Below are 20,922 nucleotides of genomic sequence, written 5' to 3' on the forward strand. Positions count from 1 at the left end.
GAGCTTGTTACCAGCTCAGGGAAACAGTGAGTTGGTGGTAAAGTGAGGCTTAGCAGGGTCTGTTCTATGGCTCCCTGCCTAGTTTATTTACATATACTCCGTGCTTTCTTCAGTGAAGTTCAGTCATTCAATCAGTATTTTTGAATGCTTTTAATGTTCCATACAGAGTGGTAGAAAGTGACGATATGTAGCTCATGAGTTTTTAAAAATTTATTTGGCATTTGTCCTTTATTGACAGTGCTGTAGAACTCTAGAATAGACCTCAAGCTATTCTAACTCTGTCATTGGACAAGCCATGAGATTCTTACCTTATTAAGCCATAAGAATTTAGAAGAGTCAAGGAAATGACATTGGGACCTTGTCATTAAAATATGAACAAAAGTTGTGAGTATAAATTATTTTAAAAATAAAAATATAAATTATGGATGCGTTTTCTCATAGGTTAAACCAGGGGATAATTTAGGCGATCTAAAAGAAATCTTCCAATTGCACCGCCTCTCAGAGTCTTGGCGCTCCTGGGCGCGCGTTTCGCCCTTACCCGCCCAGTTGTTGCCGCCTCGCCCCTCCCTCTTCCGGGTACCTGGAAACCTCAGGCTCGGGAACCAATTCTTGCTGGGGACGTGGGCCTGGGAGACTGCGGGAAGCCAAGGATACAGCATTACATTTAGTTTTCATGTCTCAATAGGCTCCTCTTGGCTGTGACAATTTCGCATACTTTCTTCATTTTTGATGACCTCGACAATGTTGAGGAGTACTGCTCTGTTCTAAAGCCTCAGAGTTTTCTGCTTCAGTTGGCAGAAAGGGAAAGAGACAGTGGAGGAACCACTTCAGATTCATAAAAACCCAAGCTTGGAGGTAAAGATCAAGATTCTCCATATGAGTAGCCAATTATTTCTCCGCTATTTGTTGAAAAGACTGTCCTTCCTCCCATTGAATTGATTTTTGCCTTTGTCAGAAATCTTTAGAACATATAAGGGAGCTGTCCTTCCTTTTTTATTTCTGGTATGGAACGATGGAGATCTCCTCTAGCACCCAGTGCTAAGGCAACATTTTCAATTTGAATATTCCATTGGTCAGGCTGCTGCAGGTGGCCTCACTTTAGAAGACCAGCTGGGTGGCTGACAGAGTCATGGTGCTCCAGCTGGGTATCAGGCCTGAGCCTCTGAGGTGGGAGAGCCAAGTTTAGGACATTGGTCCACCAGAGACCTCTCAGCCCCACGTAATATCAAATGGCAAAAGCTGTCTCAGAGCTCTCCATCTCAAGGCTAAGACACAGCTCCAATCAATGACCAGCAAGCTACAGTGCTGGACACCCTATGCCAAACAACTAGTAAGACAGGAACACAACCCCACCCATTAGCAGACAGGTTGCCTAAAATCATAATAAGTTCACAGACACCCCAAAACACACCACCAAATGCGGATCTGCCCAACAGAAAGACAAGATCCAGCCTCATCCGCCAGAACACAGGCACCAGTCCTCCCCACTAGGAAGCCTACACAACCCACTGAACCAACCTTACCCACTGGGGGAAGACACCAAAAACAATGGGAACTATGAACTTGCAGCCTGTGAAAAGGAGACCCCAAACACAGTAGGTTAAGCAAAATGAGAAGACAGAGTAATACACAGCAGATGAAGGAGCAAGGTAAAAACTCACCAGACCAAACAAATGAAGAGGAAATAGTCAGTCTACCTGAAAAAGAATTCAGAGGAATGATAATAAAGATGATACAAAATCTTGGAAATAGAATGGAGAAAATACAAGAAACATTTAAAAAGGACCTAGAAGAACGAAAGAGCAAACAAAAAATGATGAACAAGACAATAAATGAAATTAAAAATTCTCTAGAAGGAATCAATAGCAGAATAACTGAGGCAGAAGAACAGATAAGTGATCTGGAAGATAAAATAGTGGAACTAATTACCACAGAGCAGAATAAAGGAAAAAGAATGAAAAGAATTGAGGACAGTCTCAGAGACCTCTGGGACAACATTAAACGCACCAACATTCGAATTATAGGGGTCCCAGAAGAAGAAGAGAAAAAGAAAGGGACTGAGAAAATATTTGAAGAGATTATAGTTGAAAACTTCCCTAATATGGGAAAGGAAATAGTCAATTAAGTCCAGGAAGCACAGAGAGTCCCATACAGGATAAATCCAAGGAAAATCACTCCAAGACACATATAAATCAAGCTATCAAAAATTAAATACAAAGAACAAATATTAAAAGCAGCAAGGGAAAAGCAACAAATAACATGCAAGGGAATCCCCATAAGGTTAACAGCTTATCTTTCAGCAGAAGCTCTGCAAGCCAGAAAGGAGGGGCAGGACATATTTAAAGTGATGAAAGAGAAAAACCCTACAACCAAGATTAGTCTACCCAGCGAGGATCTCATTCAGATATGATGGAGAAATTAAAACCTTTACAGACAAGCAAAAGCTGAGAGAGTTCAGCACCACCAAACCAGCTTTACAACAAATGCTAAAGGAACTTCTCTAGGCAGGAAACACAAGAGAAGGAAAAAAACCGACACAAACAAACCCAAAACAATTAAGAAAATGGTAATAGGAGCACACATATTTATAATTACCTTAAATGTAAATGGATTAAATGCTCCAACCAAAAAACATAGACTGGCTGAAAGGATACAAAAACAGGACCCATATACATACTGTCTACAAGAGACCCACTTCAGACCTAGGGACACATACAGACTGAAAGTGAAGAGATGGAAAAAGATATTCCATGCAAATGGAAATCAAAAAAAGCTGGAGTAGCAATTCTCACATCAGACAAAATAGACTTTAAAATAAAGACTACTACAAGAGGCAAAGAAGGGCACTACATAATGATCAAGGGATCAATCCAAGAAGAAGATATAACCATTGTAAATATTTATGCACCCAACATAGGGGCACCTCAATACTTAAGGCAAAGGCTAACAGCCATAAAAGGGGAAATCGACAGTAACACAGTCATAAGAGGGGACTTTAAAACCCCACTTTCACCAATGGACAGATCATCCAAAATGAAAATAAATAAGGAAACACAAGCTTTAAATGATACATTAAACAAGATGGACTTAATTGATATTTATAGAACATTCTATCCAAAAACAACAGAATACACATTCTTCTCAAGTGCTCATGGAACATTCTCCAGGATAGATCATATCTTGAATCATAAATCAAGCCTCGGTAAATTTAAGAAAATTGAAATCATATCAAGTATCTTTTCTGGCCACAATGCTATAAGACTAGATATCAGTTACAGGAAAAAATCTTTAAAAAATACAAACACATGGACGCCAAACAGTACACTACTAAATAACCAAGAGATCAGTGAAGAAATCAAAGAGGAAATCAAAAAAATACCTGGAAACAAATTACAATGAAAACACAATGACCCAAAACCTATGGGATGCAGCAAAAGCAGTTCTAAGAGAGAAGTTTAGAAGAATACAATCCTACCTCAAGAAACAAGAAACATCTAAAATAAACAACTTAATCTTACACCTAAAGCAATTAGAGAAAGAAGAACAAAAAAACCCCCAAAGTTAGCAGAAGGAAAGAAATCATAAAGATCAGATCAGAAATAAATGAAAAAGAAATGAAGGAAACGATACCAAAGATCAATAAAACTAAAAGCTGGTTCTTTGAGAAGATAAACAAAATTGATAAACCAGTAGCCAGACTCATCAAGAAAAGAAGGGAGAAGACTCAAATCAATAGAATTAGAAATGAAAATGGAGAAGTAACAAATGACACTGCAGAACAAAAAAGGATCATGAGAGATCACTACAAGCAACTATATGCCAATAAAATGGACAACCCGGAAGAAATGACAAATTCTTAGAAAAGCACAACCTTCTGAGACTGAACCAGGAAGAAATAGAAAATATAAACAGACCAATCACCAGCACTGAAATTGAAGCTGTGATTAAAAATCTTCCAACAAACAAAAGCCCAGGACCAGATGGCTTCACAGGTGAATTCTATCAAACATTTAGAGAAGAGCTAACACCTATCCTTCTCATACTCTTCCAAAATATAACAGAGGGAGGAACACTACCCACCTCATTCTACGAGGCCACCATCACCCTGATACCAAAACCAGACAAAGATGTCACAAAAAAAGAAAACTACAGACCAATATCACTAATGAACATAGATGCAAAAATCCTCAACAAAATACTAGCAAACAGAATCCAACAGCACATTAAAAGGATCATACACCACGATCAAGTGCGGTTTATCCCAGGAATGCAAGCATTCTTCAATATATGCAAATCAATCAACATGATACACCATATTAACAAATTGAAGGAGAAAAACCATATGATCATCTCAATCGATGCAGAAAAAGCTTTTGACAAAATTCAACACCCATTTATGATAAAAACCCTTCAGAAAGTAGGCATAGAGGGAACTTACCTCAAAATAATACAGGCCATATATGACAAACCCACAGCCAACATTGTTGTCAATGGTGAAACACTGAAACCATTTCCACTAAGATCAGGAACAAGACAAGGTTGCCCACTCTCACCACTATTATTCAACATAGTTTTGGAAGTTTTAGCCACAACAATCAGAAAAGAAAAAGAAATAAAAGGAATCCAAATCGGAAAAGAAGAAGTAAAATTGTCACCATTTGCAGATGACATGATACTCTACATAGAGAATCCCAAAGATGTTACCAGAAAACTACTAGAGCTAATCAATGAATTTGGTAAAGTAGCAGGATATAAAATTAATGCACAGAAATCTCTTGCATTCCTATGCACTAACAACGAAAAATCTGAAAGAGAAATTCAGGAAACACTCCCATTTACCATTACAACAAAAAGAATAAAATACCTAGGAATAAACCTACCTAAGGAGATAAAAGACCTGTATGCAGAAAACTATAAGACACTGATGAAAGAAATTAAAGGTGATACAAACAGATGGAGAGATATACCATGGTCTTGGATTGGAAGACTCAACATCGTGAAAATGACTATACTACCCAAAGCAATCTACAGATTCAGTACAATCCCTGTCAAACTACCCATGACATTTTTCACAGAACTAGAACAAAAAATTTCACAATTTGTATGGAAACACAAAAGACCCCAAATAGCCAAAGCAATCTTGAGAAAGAAAAATGGAGCTGGAGGAATCAGGATCCCAGACTTCAGACTATACTACAAAGCTACAGTAATCAAGACAGTATGGTACTTGGACAAAAAAAATATATAGATCAATGGAACAGGATAGAAAGCCCAGAGATTAACCCACGCACACATGGTCACCTTATCTTTAATAAAGGAAGCAAGAATATACAATGGAGAAAGGACAGCCTCTTCAATAAGTGATGCTGAGAAAACTGGACAGCTACATGTTAAAGAATGAAATTAGAACACTCCCTAACACCATACACAGAAATAAACTCAAAATGGATAAAAGACCTAAATGTAAGGCTAGACACTATAAAACTCTTAGAGGAAAACAGGCAGAACACTCTATGACATAAATCACAGCAAGACCCTTTTTGACCCACCTCCTAGAGAAATGGAAATAAACACAAAAGTAAACAAATGGTACCTAATGAAAGTTAAAAGCTTTTGCACGGTAAAGGAAACCATAAACAAGATGAAAAGACAACCCTCAGAATGGGAGAAAATATTTGCAAATGAAGCAACGGACAAAGGATTAATCTCGAAAATATACAGGCAGCTCAAGCCGCTCAATATTAAAAAAACAAACAATCCAATCCAAAAATGGGCAGAAGATCTAAACAGACATTTCTCCAAAGAAGATACACAGATTGCCAACAAACACATGAAAGAATGCTCAACATCACTAATCATTAGAGAAATGCAAATCAAATCTACAATGTGGTATCACCTCACACCAGTCAGAATGGCCATCATCAAAAAATCTACAAACAATAAATGCTGGAGAGGGTGTGGAGAAAAGGGAACCCTCTTGCACTGTTGGTGGGAATGTAAATTGATACAGGCACTATGGAGAACAGTATGGAAATTCCTTAGAAAACTAAAAATAGAAATACCATATGACCCAGCAATCCCACTCCTGGGCATATATCCTGAGAAAACCATAATTCAAAAAGAATCATGTACCACAATGTTCATTGCAGCTCTATTTATAATAGCCAGGACATGGAAGCAACCTAAGTGTCCACTGAGAGATGAATGGATAAAGAAGATGTGGCACATATATACAATGGAATATTACTTAGCCATAAAAAGAAACGAAATAGAGTTATTTGTAGTGAGGTGGATGGACCTAGAGTCTGTCATACAGAGTGAAGTAAGTCAGAAAGAGAAAAACAAATGCTGTATGCTAACACATATATATGGGATCTAAAAAAAAAAAATGGTTCTGAAGATCCTAGGGGTAGGACAGGAATAAAGACGCAGACGTAGAGAATGGACTTGAGGACACGGGGAGGGGGAAGGGTAAGCTGGGACGAAGTGAGAGAGTGGCATGGACAAATATACACTACCAAATGTATAATGGATAGCTTGTGGGAAGCAGCCGCATAGCACAGGGAGATCAGCTCAGCGCTCTGTGACCACCTAGAGGGGTGGGATAGGGAGGGTGGGAGGGAGACACAAGAGGCAGGGGATATGGGGATATATGTTTATGTTTAGCTGATTCACTTTGTTATACAGCAGAAACTAACACACCATTGTAAAGCAATTATACTCCAATAAAGATGTTAAAAAAATTTAAAAAAATAAAAGAAATCTTCTAGTTCTAACATTAGTAATATACTAACATGAGCCCTAATTCTTCTTTCTTACTGCCCATGTAGACACAAATGGAAAGGCCTAGTTAAAATTACTCTACTTTTTGTTCTTAATGTGCCCTTAAAGAAAATTATTAAAAACATCTCAGATCAATGGCAGATAAAATTTTCTTAAAATCTTAGTTTAAAAACTTAAACGGAGTGAAAAATACTATTCTGTCGACATTCTTATTAATCTTCATTTACTTTTTCTTGGTAAAAAGGGAATGTCATTCTTCTTCATTGTGAATTTGAGAATCTAAATTTGGAAATAGAATTCTAAAGCCATGCTAATTGGACTCTGAAGAGAGTTCTTTAAGATTTTGAATATATAAATAATTTTACCATTCAAAGTGTGAATTAGCTATAGTTAGTCCAGAGGGCTTTTTAACGTAATACACTTTTTTTCATATTCAGGAGTGTTTTTCTGCCATTTTTGTGGAACTCAGACCATAAACAGCCCTGTAGTACAGACTTGTCTAATTTGAATTGTTTGGATTAATTTGGCAGTCTGTGAAGTATCACTTTGATTCTTATCTTGGTCATGCTCACCTTAAGGGAGGCTTTTTGTTGGTTAATAATGCAAGCTCTGGGCTTCCCTGGTGGCGCAGTGGTTGAGAATCTGCCTGCCAATGCAGGGGACACGGGTTCGAGCCCTGGTCTGGGAAGATCCCACATGCCACGGAGCAACTAGGCCCGTGAGCCACAACTACTGAGCCTGCGCATCTGGAGCCTGTGCTCTGCAACAAGAGAGGCCGCGATAGTGAAAGGCCCGTGCACCGCGATGAAGAATGGCCCCCACTCGCCGCAACTACAGAGAGCCCTCGCACAGAAACGAAGACCCAACACAGCCAAAAATAAATTAAAAAAAAAATAATAATGCAAGCTCTCATTTTATCACAAAAGCATTTGTGAACTCTGTCCTAAGTATTGATAGATTTCTTATATTTAATGTATTCTTAAATCTCAAAAGGAGGTGATCTCCTGTCCTTCACTGGAATATGTCTGTTCCAAGAAAATGTCAGTTTCTATTTGTAGACTCCTATAGGAAATCTTCATTCTCCTTTAGCTGGAGCAATGATGGGAAACTGCCCCTTCTCTGATGGACTTAACAATGCTATTTCTGCAACTCATTTGAGAGGCTGGCCAGCCATTCATTTGTGGTTAATACTGTAATTCTTAAAATGTATTTTTAAGAAGGGGATGGAAATAACTGAAACTCCATTTTAATTTGAATGCTATCACTGCTCAAGCACATACAGAACTGTCAGCAAAATGTTGTTTGTGTTGAGCAACTCCTATGAATTGAAAGTAGCTGAGCTAAAAAAAGGGAAATTGACAGGTGTCTTATTAGGCCTTAGCTATTAGTCATTTTTGTATCTGCACAAGTAATTGACACTCCACTTCTAAACTAGGAGTGTGCATTTGCATGCTTTCAGGAAGAAGTACTGCTGGGTGATTCTAATCCACTATTTTAGGATGTGATGGCTTAATTTGAAAAATGTTTTGATGAACAAAACATGATCTCTTCCGTGTCACTTTTCTGGACATCCTCGGGGTTCACAATATAATCAGGGACTGAATGGATTTTGGTCGGGTATGAAATATCTGATGACTAAGGGAGTTTAGCAGTAAAATTGGGGGTGGTGTTGGTAACCGGCTTCAACAGGAAAAAGAAGAAGGATTATCTTCATTCTGTTCTTTTCTGGACAATTGCTGTAAATGTATTTTTGGTTTATTACAAACCATTTGACTCTTTACTAAATCAAAACTAGGGAAAGAATTCTGAGGATAATTCCTTTTTCAATTAGAGGCTGTTCCACCTCCTAAAATGAAAGAGTTTAGAATTGTAAAGAATTTCAGAGCATCAGTTTTAAATCTTTCCCTTCCAGATGAGAAACTGTTGTCCAGAGACATGAAGTGACAAACTCGATGGGGCTAAATGAGTTAGAGACAGAACCAAGATGAAAAGATTACTAAACCAGTTTGATGCCATTTATGGAACTAGACTCCTCTTTCTTCTGTCTTTGTGTTTTGTGACTTTTCCCACAAACAGATGAATTGCTAAACCACATCCCACTCTCCACCCACTGCACTTCTGTGTTGTTTTGCTTTTGACCCTACCTCTGAAAACATGGAGTATATCTAAACTGATAATCAAATGGAAAAGTTTGAGTTGGTGATTTGATGAATTAAATACCACTGCCTCAACGATAAAATGTTTCCCTACCAGCAGCGTCTCATTTAGGTGATTGTTGCAACTCGCCATGCTATTGGTCTTTGTGACACTATTCAGGAATCGTGTCATACCCAAAAGTGACTGTGCCCTTTGGGTAACCTCTGTTGTCTCCCCACAACCAACCTATAAGGGGGGTGTGGGGAGACAACAGAGGTTACTCAAAGGGGGAAAAGGGTTCAAACTATAACGAAATCACCAATGCCCCCTAGGACACATTAATACTGATGAGCTGACTGATGGTCCTGAACCTTTGTGCTGTCATGCTGTATGAGTTGGCACAGTGGGCAGTGGGGTAATTTTGGTAGAGATTTCTACACTGGCTTGAGCAGCAACACCCTCTATACTGACATAGAGAACCACATAAATATATGGACAGTAAATGTATCCCCAACTCAACTTCCATTTAGCCAAATTCTCACACCTTCTCCATTTTCACCCAGTGCAGGTGTGGAAGTGTGACAGAGGGGAAGTTGGAATGGTAAGAGACAAAAGTCTTAACCCATGCAATGAAAATATCTTACTTTTGCAAAGTTTACAAAGACATGTGACCATGTGAACCCATTGTAAGGGTCCCACCCAGGGCTTTGGAAGGGGTCTGTGTGAGTGAGGGTCCCTGAAAGCTGCCTCTGCTCAATAGATGCTTTCCACAGGGTATGATAGTGACCCAGTCCTCTCTTTTTAAAGAAAGGTAAACAATGGTGGCTGTGGGGAGAATGATCTAGAAGAGAGTCAAGGTACGAGTTTAGTGATGAAGTCATCACCCGGATGTTGTGAAGATCTCTGAGGAAGCATTCACCCCATTTTGTTGCCAATTCTGCACGCAGAGACGGTGGAGAGGAAGTCCTGTGTGAGAAGGATTGGTGAGATTAGGAATTTTTCCTACCTCACTTCTACCTTTCTTTCAAAATCTAAATGTTATAAATCCCTGCCTTCTCAGAGTCTCATTCTGCTTTCAAAGGTATTATTTGGATAGTATTACTGTACTTCTGTATAAATTAAGCTAAAAAACGAAGAATGATGCCGCTGCAACAGGCATAAACTTCTAGCACTGATCTCTTTCCTTTTTGTTCTCCAGTTCACAGGCGTAACAGTTTTGCTGGGCCTGTTTCCTCAAGAAGGAGTTGGATTAAGATCCTATTCTATTCTAATATTCCGTGTTTTTCTGATTGCTAATTATATGGACTTCATATTAATTCCTTGCACAAGGAATAACTCAAGGTCTTATTCATTGGATGAGGTGATCAGATTTGTACCTACCGGTATTAAATTACAAAAATAAACAAATCTCTTTGTATTTCCCGAGACTTTGCACTTCTCTTTCCTAAAGAAATCACTTTTTGAGACTCCCAGTCTGGCAATAGGAAAAGTTATCTCTTACAAAGGCAATTTTTAGTTGTATGCTTTAAACAGATTTTGGTTTGTAGATGAAGAGATTTATTTTGGCAAACAAATTGGCTCCAATGATTTATTAGCTCTGGAACTCTGGAGAAATTACTAAACCTTTCTGAATCTCAGTTTGTTCTTCTATAAAACAGGAATGACAGTAGCTATTTTAAAGGGGGTGTTTTCAGAATTAAATGGTGTCATATGTATGAAAAGAGCTTAGCTGAGTGTCTGGCCCCATCAAGGTCATTTTTTATCATCATCTTGGAGCTAGAATATTTTCATGGGACACTGACACATCCTACTTATGAGGATATTAGCATAGGATTTTTTTAAATAGATCTTTATTGGAGTATAATTGCTTCACAATACTGTGTTAGTTTCTGTTGCACAACAGAGCAAATCAGCCATATGCATACACATGTCCCCATATCCCCTCTCTCTTGAGCCTCCCTTCCATCCTCCCTATCCCACACCTCTAGGTGGTCACAAAGCACCGAGCTGATCTCCCTGTGCTATGCTGCTGCTTCCCACTAGCTACCTATTTTCCATTCGGTAGTGTATATATGTCGATGCTACTCTCACTTTGCCCCAGCTTCACCCTCCCAGCCCACGTCCTCAGGTCCATTTTCTATGTCTGCCTCTTTATTCCTGCCCTGCAACTAGGTTCATCAGTACCAGTTTTTTTTTTTTTTTAGATTCCATATATATGCGTTAGCATACAGTATTTGTTTTTCTCTTTCTGACTTACTTCACTCTGTATGACAGACTCTAGGTCCATTCACCTCACTACAAATAACTCAATTTTGTTTCTTTTTATGGCTGAGTAATATTCCATTGTATATATGTGCCACATCTTGTTTATCCATTCATCTGTCGATGGACATTTAGGTTGGTTCCATGTCCTGGGGCATAGGATTTTTAAGTGGCCTTTTCTTTTCTTCCCTCCCTCCTTCTTTTCCTCTTTTCTTCTCTCCTCCCTCCCTCCCTCCCTCTCTCTCTCTTTTTTTCGTACGCCCAACATTAATTTATCAATCTGGAGAATTATTCTCTCTCTACTCATGACACTGTCCAAGTGCTCTACTCCTTTTCCACAGCAATGGACATGGCATTCAAGCTTGGCCAGTGACTATTCTAACCAAATGTTCTGAGGAAAAGGATATTCTCTTTCTATTGGGCTTTTGAGCTGGGAGGATGTAAGTTTAGGCAGCTGGTAGCTACCTCATTGGGGCACTCCATCTGAGAACGAAGTTAACATAGGAGAAAGCTGACCCAGGAGGTGGAGAAAGACAGATTCCTGATGTCTTTGTGCCTTTGAATAAATCCATTTCTGAAACAAGAAGCCTTCCGGATTTCCTAGTGATGTGAGCCTGTAAATACTCTTTGTTATTCAAGCCAGTGTTGAATTGGCTTTTGACTCTTGCAACTAAAAGAATCCTAAATCAGATCTAAAACTTTTTTCTTTTCTCTCATTCACATGGGAGGTTTGCCTGGCATTTGGTCCTCTCTTGCACAGAAGGCTTTCGAAGTAAAGACATACACTAAAAGGGCAGAAAGCCACCATATTTAATGGATCATGCAGCTCAGTATTTGGGATTTTTAGAAATAGTTCAATGAGTTTCCTTAATAATTTTAGTAAAATTGTGACCTTAAAATTGAAGCTCATTTGAGAAATGTCAGAAAGGCATTTGGGATACATCGCTTTAGGCCTTTTGATTTTAACAGGCTTGTGTTCATGTGTTAATATGGTACAAATGAAGCAGTTGTGGTTAGAAAAATAAAGGAGGCCAACGTTTACAGACCCCAGGTGTTCAGCACTTTCCTTAAATGTGTGCTTGTTGTATGAAAGCCAAGAATGTCATGGGTACCACTCAAACATGGGTTTCAAAGCAGGTCACAGAAGAAAAGTCCCACAAGGAACCAGTCATCATGCCCGTGGCAGTGTGGAGAGGAGGAACCCTAATGTATCAGCACTCGAGAAGCAGTCCTATATTCAAGCTCTGTGTACTTGCTTATTTTCAGGAAAGCATTCTGTCATGTTAAATTAATGTGGTCAAATTCTATTTTAGCTTTGGTGCTTTATTTGTATTCAATTTGTAAACTTGGTTTTATAAGAGCCTTATAAATTTGGTTTTATTAAAGTTTTGTAAGACGCTTACGCATAGTTTTATGCTGTTCTTACTTAAATAACATTATTATCAAAATCATCTAAGGTCTTCATTGCTGCGTGCGGGCTTTCTCTAGCTGCAGCAAGCGGGGGCTACTCTTCGTTGTGGTGCGCGGTTTTCTCATTGCGGTGGCTTCTCTTGTTGCGGAGCATGGGTCTAGGCATGCGGGCTTCAGTAATTGCGGCTCACTGGTTCTAGAGCGCAGGCTCAGTAGTTGTGGCACACGGGCTTAGTTGCTCCGCGGCCTGTGGGATCTTCCCAGACCAGGGATCGAACCGGTGTTCCCTGCATTGGTAAGCAGATTCTCAACGACTGTGCCACGAGGGAAGTCCCCTGTTTTCTTTTAAGAATATTATTCACTGCCTATGAAGTAGTCCTGCAAAAAAAAAAAAAAGAAAAAAGCAAGCTTGAACCTGATCAAGTTTCTGGATCTCATTGTCAATTTACAGGTAATCTAGAGGACAGAGAGGCATGTTAAATGACATGATGGGGGTGCAATTGTGGGAAACTCTATGGTTTTTAAAACAAATAAATTGCCAAAAACTTAGTTGGAGGTGGTGCCTATAGATTTTTTAAAATGTAAGAAGAGTAGCAATCAATTATATATTTGAAAATTGTTTGGGCCTTGATTGACCTAAATGGGAAGGAAATCCAAAAAAGAGGGGATACATGTATACATATAGCTGATTCATTTTGCTGTACAGTAGAAACTAAGACAACATTGTAAAGCAACTATACTCCAATAAAAATTAATTAAAAGCAAAAAAAAAAAATCCTAAAAACAAAAATGGTAACCCCCCAAAATAATTTAAGACATTTGTGAGAAAACTGGAGGTTTGAATGTTGTCTGGGTGTTTGATGATGTTGGGGAGTTATTGCTGTGCTGGTTGTTGTTTGGTATGACAGTGTTTTTGGTTGTGTTAAAGACGGGAGTGGTCTTGCCTGTTGGGGTGCACGATGGGAATTTTACAGATAATAAATTTATGTTTTCCTTAGGATAACATGAAAACAATAAAATAAATCTATCTGTACTATAGTGACAAGTTTTAAAACTTGGTTTTAGTAATCCTTCCAGATTGTATTCTTGGGAAACATGCAAATGTTGATATATAAGATAAATATGATTTCTCATAGTCAAGAATATTAAAGGAAATTTCATTCTCTCTCCAAGAGCCTGAGGTCTAAGTTATTTTAGAAATAGGAACATGTAAGTCAAATCTAATCAACTATATATGATAGGCTTATAATATAAAACCATTCAAATTCTACATAAGGTTAAAAGGCAAAACAATGGCTACACACACACACTATATTATTCCAACTTGGGAAACCTTAACTTTTCCTTTGCTTGCTTGTTGGCGAATTCTATAGGTTAAGGGTCTGAAAACTATGGACCTTGGTTCAGATCTGGCCCACTACCTGTTTTGGTGTTGTCCATGAGCTAAGAATGCTTTTTTAATTTTTAAACCATTGACAAATATTAATAAGAATGATATTTGGTGACATTTGGAAATTGTGTGAAATTCTAATTTCAGTGTCTATAAATACAATTTTACTGGAATACAGATGTGCCCATTTATTTACTATTTTTGTAAATGAAGTTTTATTGGCATCCATCCATCCATTTATATATTGTCTATTGCTGCTTTCCACAATAGAAATGGCAGAGATGAGTATAGTCTTATCCCTCAGCAGTGGATTTGTTCTAGGACCGCCCCCCCCCTTACCCAAATCCATGGATGCTTTAGTCCCTTATACAAAATAGTGTGGTACAGCATCTGTATCCACGGGTTCTGTATCTCCTTATTCTGCATCTGAATCCACGTATGTGGAACCCAGAAATACGGAGGGTCCACTGGAAATGCCACAGAGATTGTACAGCTTCCTAAGTCTAAAATATTTACCCTCTGGCCCTTTACAGCAAAAGTTTGCAGACCACTGGTATAGATGAAAAAACAGGTCCCAGAGATGTAAAGTGTCTGTTCTAAACTCACACAGCTTTTGAAGGCAGAATCATAATTCAAACCTAGATCTTCTAACTCTTCTAATACTGTTGGGTGTGGTTTTCCCTATGTTTTTTGCCCCCATGAATTCATAATTTCTACTTACATAGTGCTTATTGTCTTTCTGGCATTGTTGTAAGTACTTTACTTATACTGCCTTTTTAAAAAATTAAATTAAATTAAATTAAATTTAATTTTTAAAATTTATTTATTTATTATTTATTTATTTTTGGCTGTGTTGGGTCCTCGTTTCTGTGTGAGGGCTTTCTCTAGTTGCGGCAAGCGGGGGCCACTCTTCATCGCGGTGCACAGGCCTCTCACTATGGCGGCCTCTCTTGTTGTGGAGCACAGGCTCCAGACGCGCAGGCTCAGTAGTTGTGGCTCACGGGCCCAGTTGCTCCTAGGCATGTGGGATCCTCCCAGACCAGGGCTCGAACCTGTGTCCCCTGCATTGGCAGGCAGATTCTCAACCACTGCGCCACCAGGGAAGCCCTATACTGTCTTTTAATCATCAAAACCACCTATAAGAGATACTAAAATTATTCCTCATACTTGTGGAAATTGAGACACATTAGTTGAGTAACTTTATGAAAGTCCCACACCAGCAAGAGACAGAGCCAGTACCTCACAGTGTTCTGTCTCTTTTAACAAGAAAAACACCAAGCCCAGGAAATAGAACTCTTCGAGTGGTTTAAAGCTTCTAATCCTACTCACACCTCTCTTGAGCTTTAGGGCAAAACTGATAGAAAGTTGGTCACTCTGCTACCTTAAGGCTGAAGTGAACTTGGACTACAAAAGTGGCTCCCGGTCACCTTTAAAATGAAAGCCAAAAGAAAAAAAAAGAAAAGAAAGTCTGTGGCAGTGTACGATCAGAAGTTCTCGGAGGAGGGCTACCTTGTTTTTGCTTTGGAGCTTCAATCCTCGCTTTGTGATCTTTCACTGTATTACCCTGACAAGGAGGTTTGGGAAGGAATGGCAACATCACTGGAAGTAAGGATTGCAAAGAGACTTCTTTGGGACCATGGGAAATCTTAGCTGAGGCCTGACTGGGGTCAGGAGGAGAGGAAGAGACCACCCAAAAGAACAGTAGCATGAGACCATCTCACAGCACACAACAGGTCCTCACAACGCTTTCCCGCCCTTCCACTCTCAGTCCCGTGAACCAAGGGAAGAATCTCATCGCCTGAATCTATACAGCTTTATTGTGGTACATCTCATAAAAGTTTGCCTTCCCCTCATTAGACCAAGGAAACATGCTAAATCCTTGTACTTACTTGCTTATTGAAGTATTTATTCCCCTGTGTTTGTTTCAAACAGATGTGTCAGTGCTTTATAGAACAGCAGGGTTAAGGAAGAACTTTGGGAAAACCATAAATCAAAAAGAGACGTGTACCACAATGTTCATTGCAGCACTAATTACAATAGCCAGAACCTGGAAGCAACCTAAGTGTCCATCGACAGATGAATGGATAAAGAAGATGTGGCACATATATACAATGGAATATTACTCAGCCACAGAAAGAAACGAAATTGAGTTATTTGTAGTAAGGTGGATGGACCTAGAGTCTGTCATACAGAGTGAAGTAAGTCAGAAAGAGAAAAACAAGTACCGGATGCCAATGTACATATATGGAATCTAAAAAAACGGTACTGATGAACCTAGTGGCAGGGCGAGAATAAAGACACAGCTGTAGAGAATGGACTTGAGGATACAGTGGGGGAATGGGAAGATGGGATGAAGTGAGAGAGTGGCGTGGACATATATACACTACCAAATGTAAAATAGATAGCTAGTGAGAAGCAGCCGCATAGCACAGGGAGATCAGCTCAGCGCTTTGTGACCACCTAGAGGGGTGGGATAGGGAGGGTGGGAGGGAGACGCAAGAGGGAGGGGATATGGGGATATATGTATATGTATAGCTGATTCACTTTGTTATAAAGCAGAAACTAACACACCATTGTAAACCAGTTATACTCCAATAAAGATGTTAAAAGAAAGAAAGGAAGAACTTTGGGGCTGTTGTGAAGAAAAGTCTGACATATAAGAGTTTTTCTGTGGGGATGGAGTTGGGAGGGATGAATAGAAGAGAGGCAACTGAGAGTGGCAAAAAATGAAAAGTTAATTTTCTCCAAGGAGACTCTGCCCTGCCCCTCTGGGAGAGCTATGTCCACTGGAGCTTCAGACTGTGGTGAGGTGAGATAGGAGCTGGTAGACCATGGCTGTGGACCAAATCCAGGCTGCTGTCTGTTTTTGTAAATAAAGTTTTACTGGAACACAGACATGTCCATTTGTTTCCTGTTTTTGTAAATAAAGTTGGAGCCTCTCCATTCAAATGCATCTCGTCTGTGGCTGCTTTTGTGCTATAATGGCAGAGATGAGTAGTTCTGACAGAGATTGTAAGAGCTCATTCAGTGTAAAACATTTAGTATCTGATCCTTTACAGAAAAAAACTGCTGACTGACGGTTATAAGGGAAGACTAATTACTTCACCATCGTGAAACATTTCTTTTGGAGATTATAGGCTACATATGTCACACAGCAGTGGAGAGCTAACTTTAAAGTATTGATGAAAATGCCTTTCAAACCATTCTCTAAATGCTGTACACAAATATTAGCACTTCTTGCTTAAATTTATAAAACCCTGGACCTACCCCAGCCCTACTGAGTCACCCCATGGCAGAGCCTGGGAATAGGTATTTTTAAGAGGCATGAACCCACAATGAGGCAAATTTGGGAAATGCTAGACTGGCACATACCAAGTCTTCCCAAGATGCTTATTGAATTGTATCAAGAAATTGAGATCACATTAATTGTGAGGACAGTCTGTACCATGAGCCTCTGTGTGCATTATAGACCATAATTCAGAAGCAAGTCAAGGGTTCATCATTTGAAAAGCTCCTTGAATTCCATTAAAAATAACTTTCCATGTAACAGTAAAAATCCATTTACTGTTGAAAAGGAGAAAATAAAAATTTTACATATTGCTTCTATCCAGAGACATACTGTTAATCTGTTAATATTTTGATGTACACACACTATCCTTTCTGGATTGAATTAGTATAATTCTACTGAATTCTTAAAATACCATGTAGTTATTTTGGGTTACAGTTGTGGGAAGGGATTTCACTTGAGTTTCAGATTTGTTACCCTCTTGGAAGTGTTTAGATAAAGAGCCAAGAAATACATCACTGCTCCCATGGGAACAGAAGAACTGGTGAATATTATTATTAAAGCCTTGAATTTATGTGATCAGGCTTGGACAGAGCACATTTAGACTATTTAGATGTATTCTTTTTGTTCCTTTCTTGTTGTTGTTGTCATATTATCCTTTAATGACATCTTTTCCTTTGTATCTTTTTACCAACTGGCATCACCATACCACTGTTGATGTCATGAGGATGCAGCCACTGACATTGCAGCCCACACAATGGGTGGTCCCCAGGATTGCTGTAAAGGTGCTGGAGAATTCTCTGGATAAAGATCTATGCTGCATCTGTCAGGTGCTTTTGACAATATCATAAGAGGTGATATTTCCATTGTATTTAATGTATAACTGCCGTGTTCTGTCTCTGGTTGGTTCGCCAAGGGCTTTGATGATCAGGGCAGAAGAGGAAGGTGCTACCTCATTCTGGGCCTTTCCATTCTGAAGGGTCAGTTTCACTGGAATCCAGATGCTTCCACTTACTGATTTCCTTGGCAATGTCCTTGTCACCACCAGCTTTTCTGAAGACACACCCGTGGGCTGATTTGGGAGCCAGTGCAGAATTGGTATCCACTTCCCCATTAACACACACAAGATCCACAACTTCGGTTTCCTTGAGGTTGAATTTAGGTGTCATGGTAAAGATGGCTGGTGTCGGATGAACCTGGATGCTAATAGATGAAGAAAGTTATACCTTTGTCTCCTTCACTCCAAAAGTTGAGTGTCAGACATCGATAATGAAACAGCTCAATTTGATATTTCATACACAGTGCATCCTGGTATAGTGGAAATAGCACGAACTAAAATTTGGAAAACCTGGATCTTATCTGGGTCATTATTCCATAATGATCATTTATCCTTGAACTGTTTACTTAAATTGTTTGAGTCTCAGTTTGCTCATCTGTTAAATAGGGATGACAGTATTGGCCATGTTTATTTCATAGGATTATTGGGAAGATGAAGATAAACTCTTTTGAATAAGACTCTTTCTGGGGCTTCCCTGGTGGCGCAGTGGTTAAGAATTCTCCTGCCAATGCAGCAGACACAGGTTTGAGCTCTGGTCCGGGAAGGTTCCACATGCCGTGGAGCAACTGAGCCCACAAGCCACAAATACTGAAGCCCGCGCACCTACAGCCTGTGCTCCACAACAAAAGAAGCCACCACAATGAGAAGCCCGCGCACCCCAACGAAGAGTAGCCCCCGCTCGCCGCAACTACAGAAAGCCTGTGCTCAGCAACGAAGACCCAAAGCAGCCAAAAATAAGTAAATAAAAATAAATAAATTTATTTAAAAAAAGAGTCTTTTTGATCAATTTTAATGCAATACGTAAGATGATATTATTATCCATAAAATAACGTCAAACAGTAATAATAATTCCTGGAAAGATTTGCAGTCAGAAATGCAAATAGGTTTATATGTGAATGTTTTTAATCATCTGAATCTATGCCCCTTATTACTGTGGATAGCATGACAAATTAGCCTTTTATTCATTAGACCAAGGAAACCTGCTAAATCCTTTTACTTATTTAACATTTTTTGAGCAGTTTAAGGTTTACAGAAAAAAAAAAATGAGTGAAAAGCACAGAGTTCCCTTCTATCCCCTCCCCCCCACTTCTCCTCCCCGATTCCCCCAATTATTAACATCTTGCATTAGCGTGGTACATTTGTTACAATTTATGAGTCAATATAGACACAGTCTTATTAACTAAAGTCTGTAGTTTATAACTCTTGGTGTTGTACATTTTATGGGTTTTGACAAACATATGACATATATTCACCATTATAGTGTCACACAGAATAGTTTCACTGCCCTAAAAATCCTATGCTCCCTATTCATCTCTCTCGCCCTCTCCACCCCTCTCTCCCTCTTTTTAAACCCCTGGCAACTACTGATCTTTTTCCTGTCTCCATAATTGTGCCTTTTCCAGAATGTTGTATAGTTGGAATCATACAATATGTAGCCTTTCAGATGGGCTTCTTTCACTTCATAATATACATGTAAGTTTCCTCCATGTATTTTGTGGCTTGATAGCTCATTTCTTTTTATTATCGAATAGTATTTCATTGTCTGGATGTACCACAGTTTGTTTATCCGTTCACCTATGAAAGGACCTCTTGTTGGCCTCCAAGTTTTGGCAATCATGAATAAAGCTGCTATAAACATCTGTGTGTAAGTCTTTGTGTGGACATAAGTTTTTAGTTCCTTTGGGTAAATACCAAGGAGTGTGATGGCTGGATCCTAATGGTAAGTACATGTTTAGTTTTGTAGGAAGCTGCCAAACTGTCTTCCAAAGTGGCCACACCATTTTTCACTCTCACCAGGATTTGGAGTTGTTAGTGTTTCAGATTTTGGCCGTTCTCAGAGGGGTGTAGTGGAATCTCAATGTTGTTTTAATTTGCAATTTCCTAGTGACGTATGGTGCTCAGCATCTTTTCATATGATTATTTCCCATCTCTATATCTTCTTTTGTGACGTGTCTGTTCATATCTTTTGCCCATTTTTAAATTGGGTTGTTTTCCTACTGTTGAGTTTTTTGTTTGTTTGTCTTTTTAATCTATAAACGTAACGTAATTGTTTTTTTTGGGGGGGAAGGATTATTTATTTACTTATTTATTTATGGCTGTGTCAGGTCTTCGTTTCGTGCGAGGGCTTTCTCTAGTTGCGGCAAGCGGGGGCCACTCTTCATCGCGGTGCGTGGGCCTCTCACTATCGCGGCCCCTCCCGTTGCAGAGCACAGGCAACAGACGCGCAGGCTCAGTAGTTGTGGCTCACGGGCCCAGTTGCTCCGCGGCATGTGGGATCTTCCCAGACCAGGGCTCGAACCCGTGTCCTCTGCATTGGCAGGCAGGTTCTCAACCACTGCGCCACCAGGGAAACCCTGTTGAGTTTTAAGAGTTCTTTTTATATCTTGGATACCTATCCTTTACCTGGTATGTATTTTGCAAAGATTTTCTCCCAGTCTGTGCATTCTCTGGATACTTGTTTATCTTTAATTATTTAACCTCAACATCACCATCCAACTCTTTTAAAGTACTACCCATCTTCAGGTTGATAGCTTTTAAAAAGTTTGAACAGTTTGAACTTTCCCTTCCTGTTTACCATTGACTCGGTTTGCGGTCGGT

General features: G+C 39.3%; 1 pseudogene; it reads right to left on the bottom strand.

Moving 5' to 3' along the window:
* Positions 1-419: 419 nt before the first annotated feature.
* On the bottom strand, positions 420-20,768 carry LOC137765969 (large ribosomal subunit protein uL11 pseudogene; annotated as a pseudogene).
* Positions 20,769-20,922: the final 154 nt, after the last annotated feature.

This window comes from Eschrichtius robustus, chromosome 6, assembly GCF_028021215.1.
Source record: "Eschrichtius robustus isolate mEscRob2 chromosome 6, mEscRob2.pri, whole genome shotgun sequence".
NCBI classification, from domain to species: Eukaryota; Metazoa; Chordata; class Mammalia; order Artiodactyla; family Eschrichtiidae; genus Eschrichtius; species Eschrichtius robustus.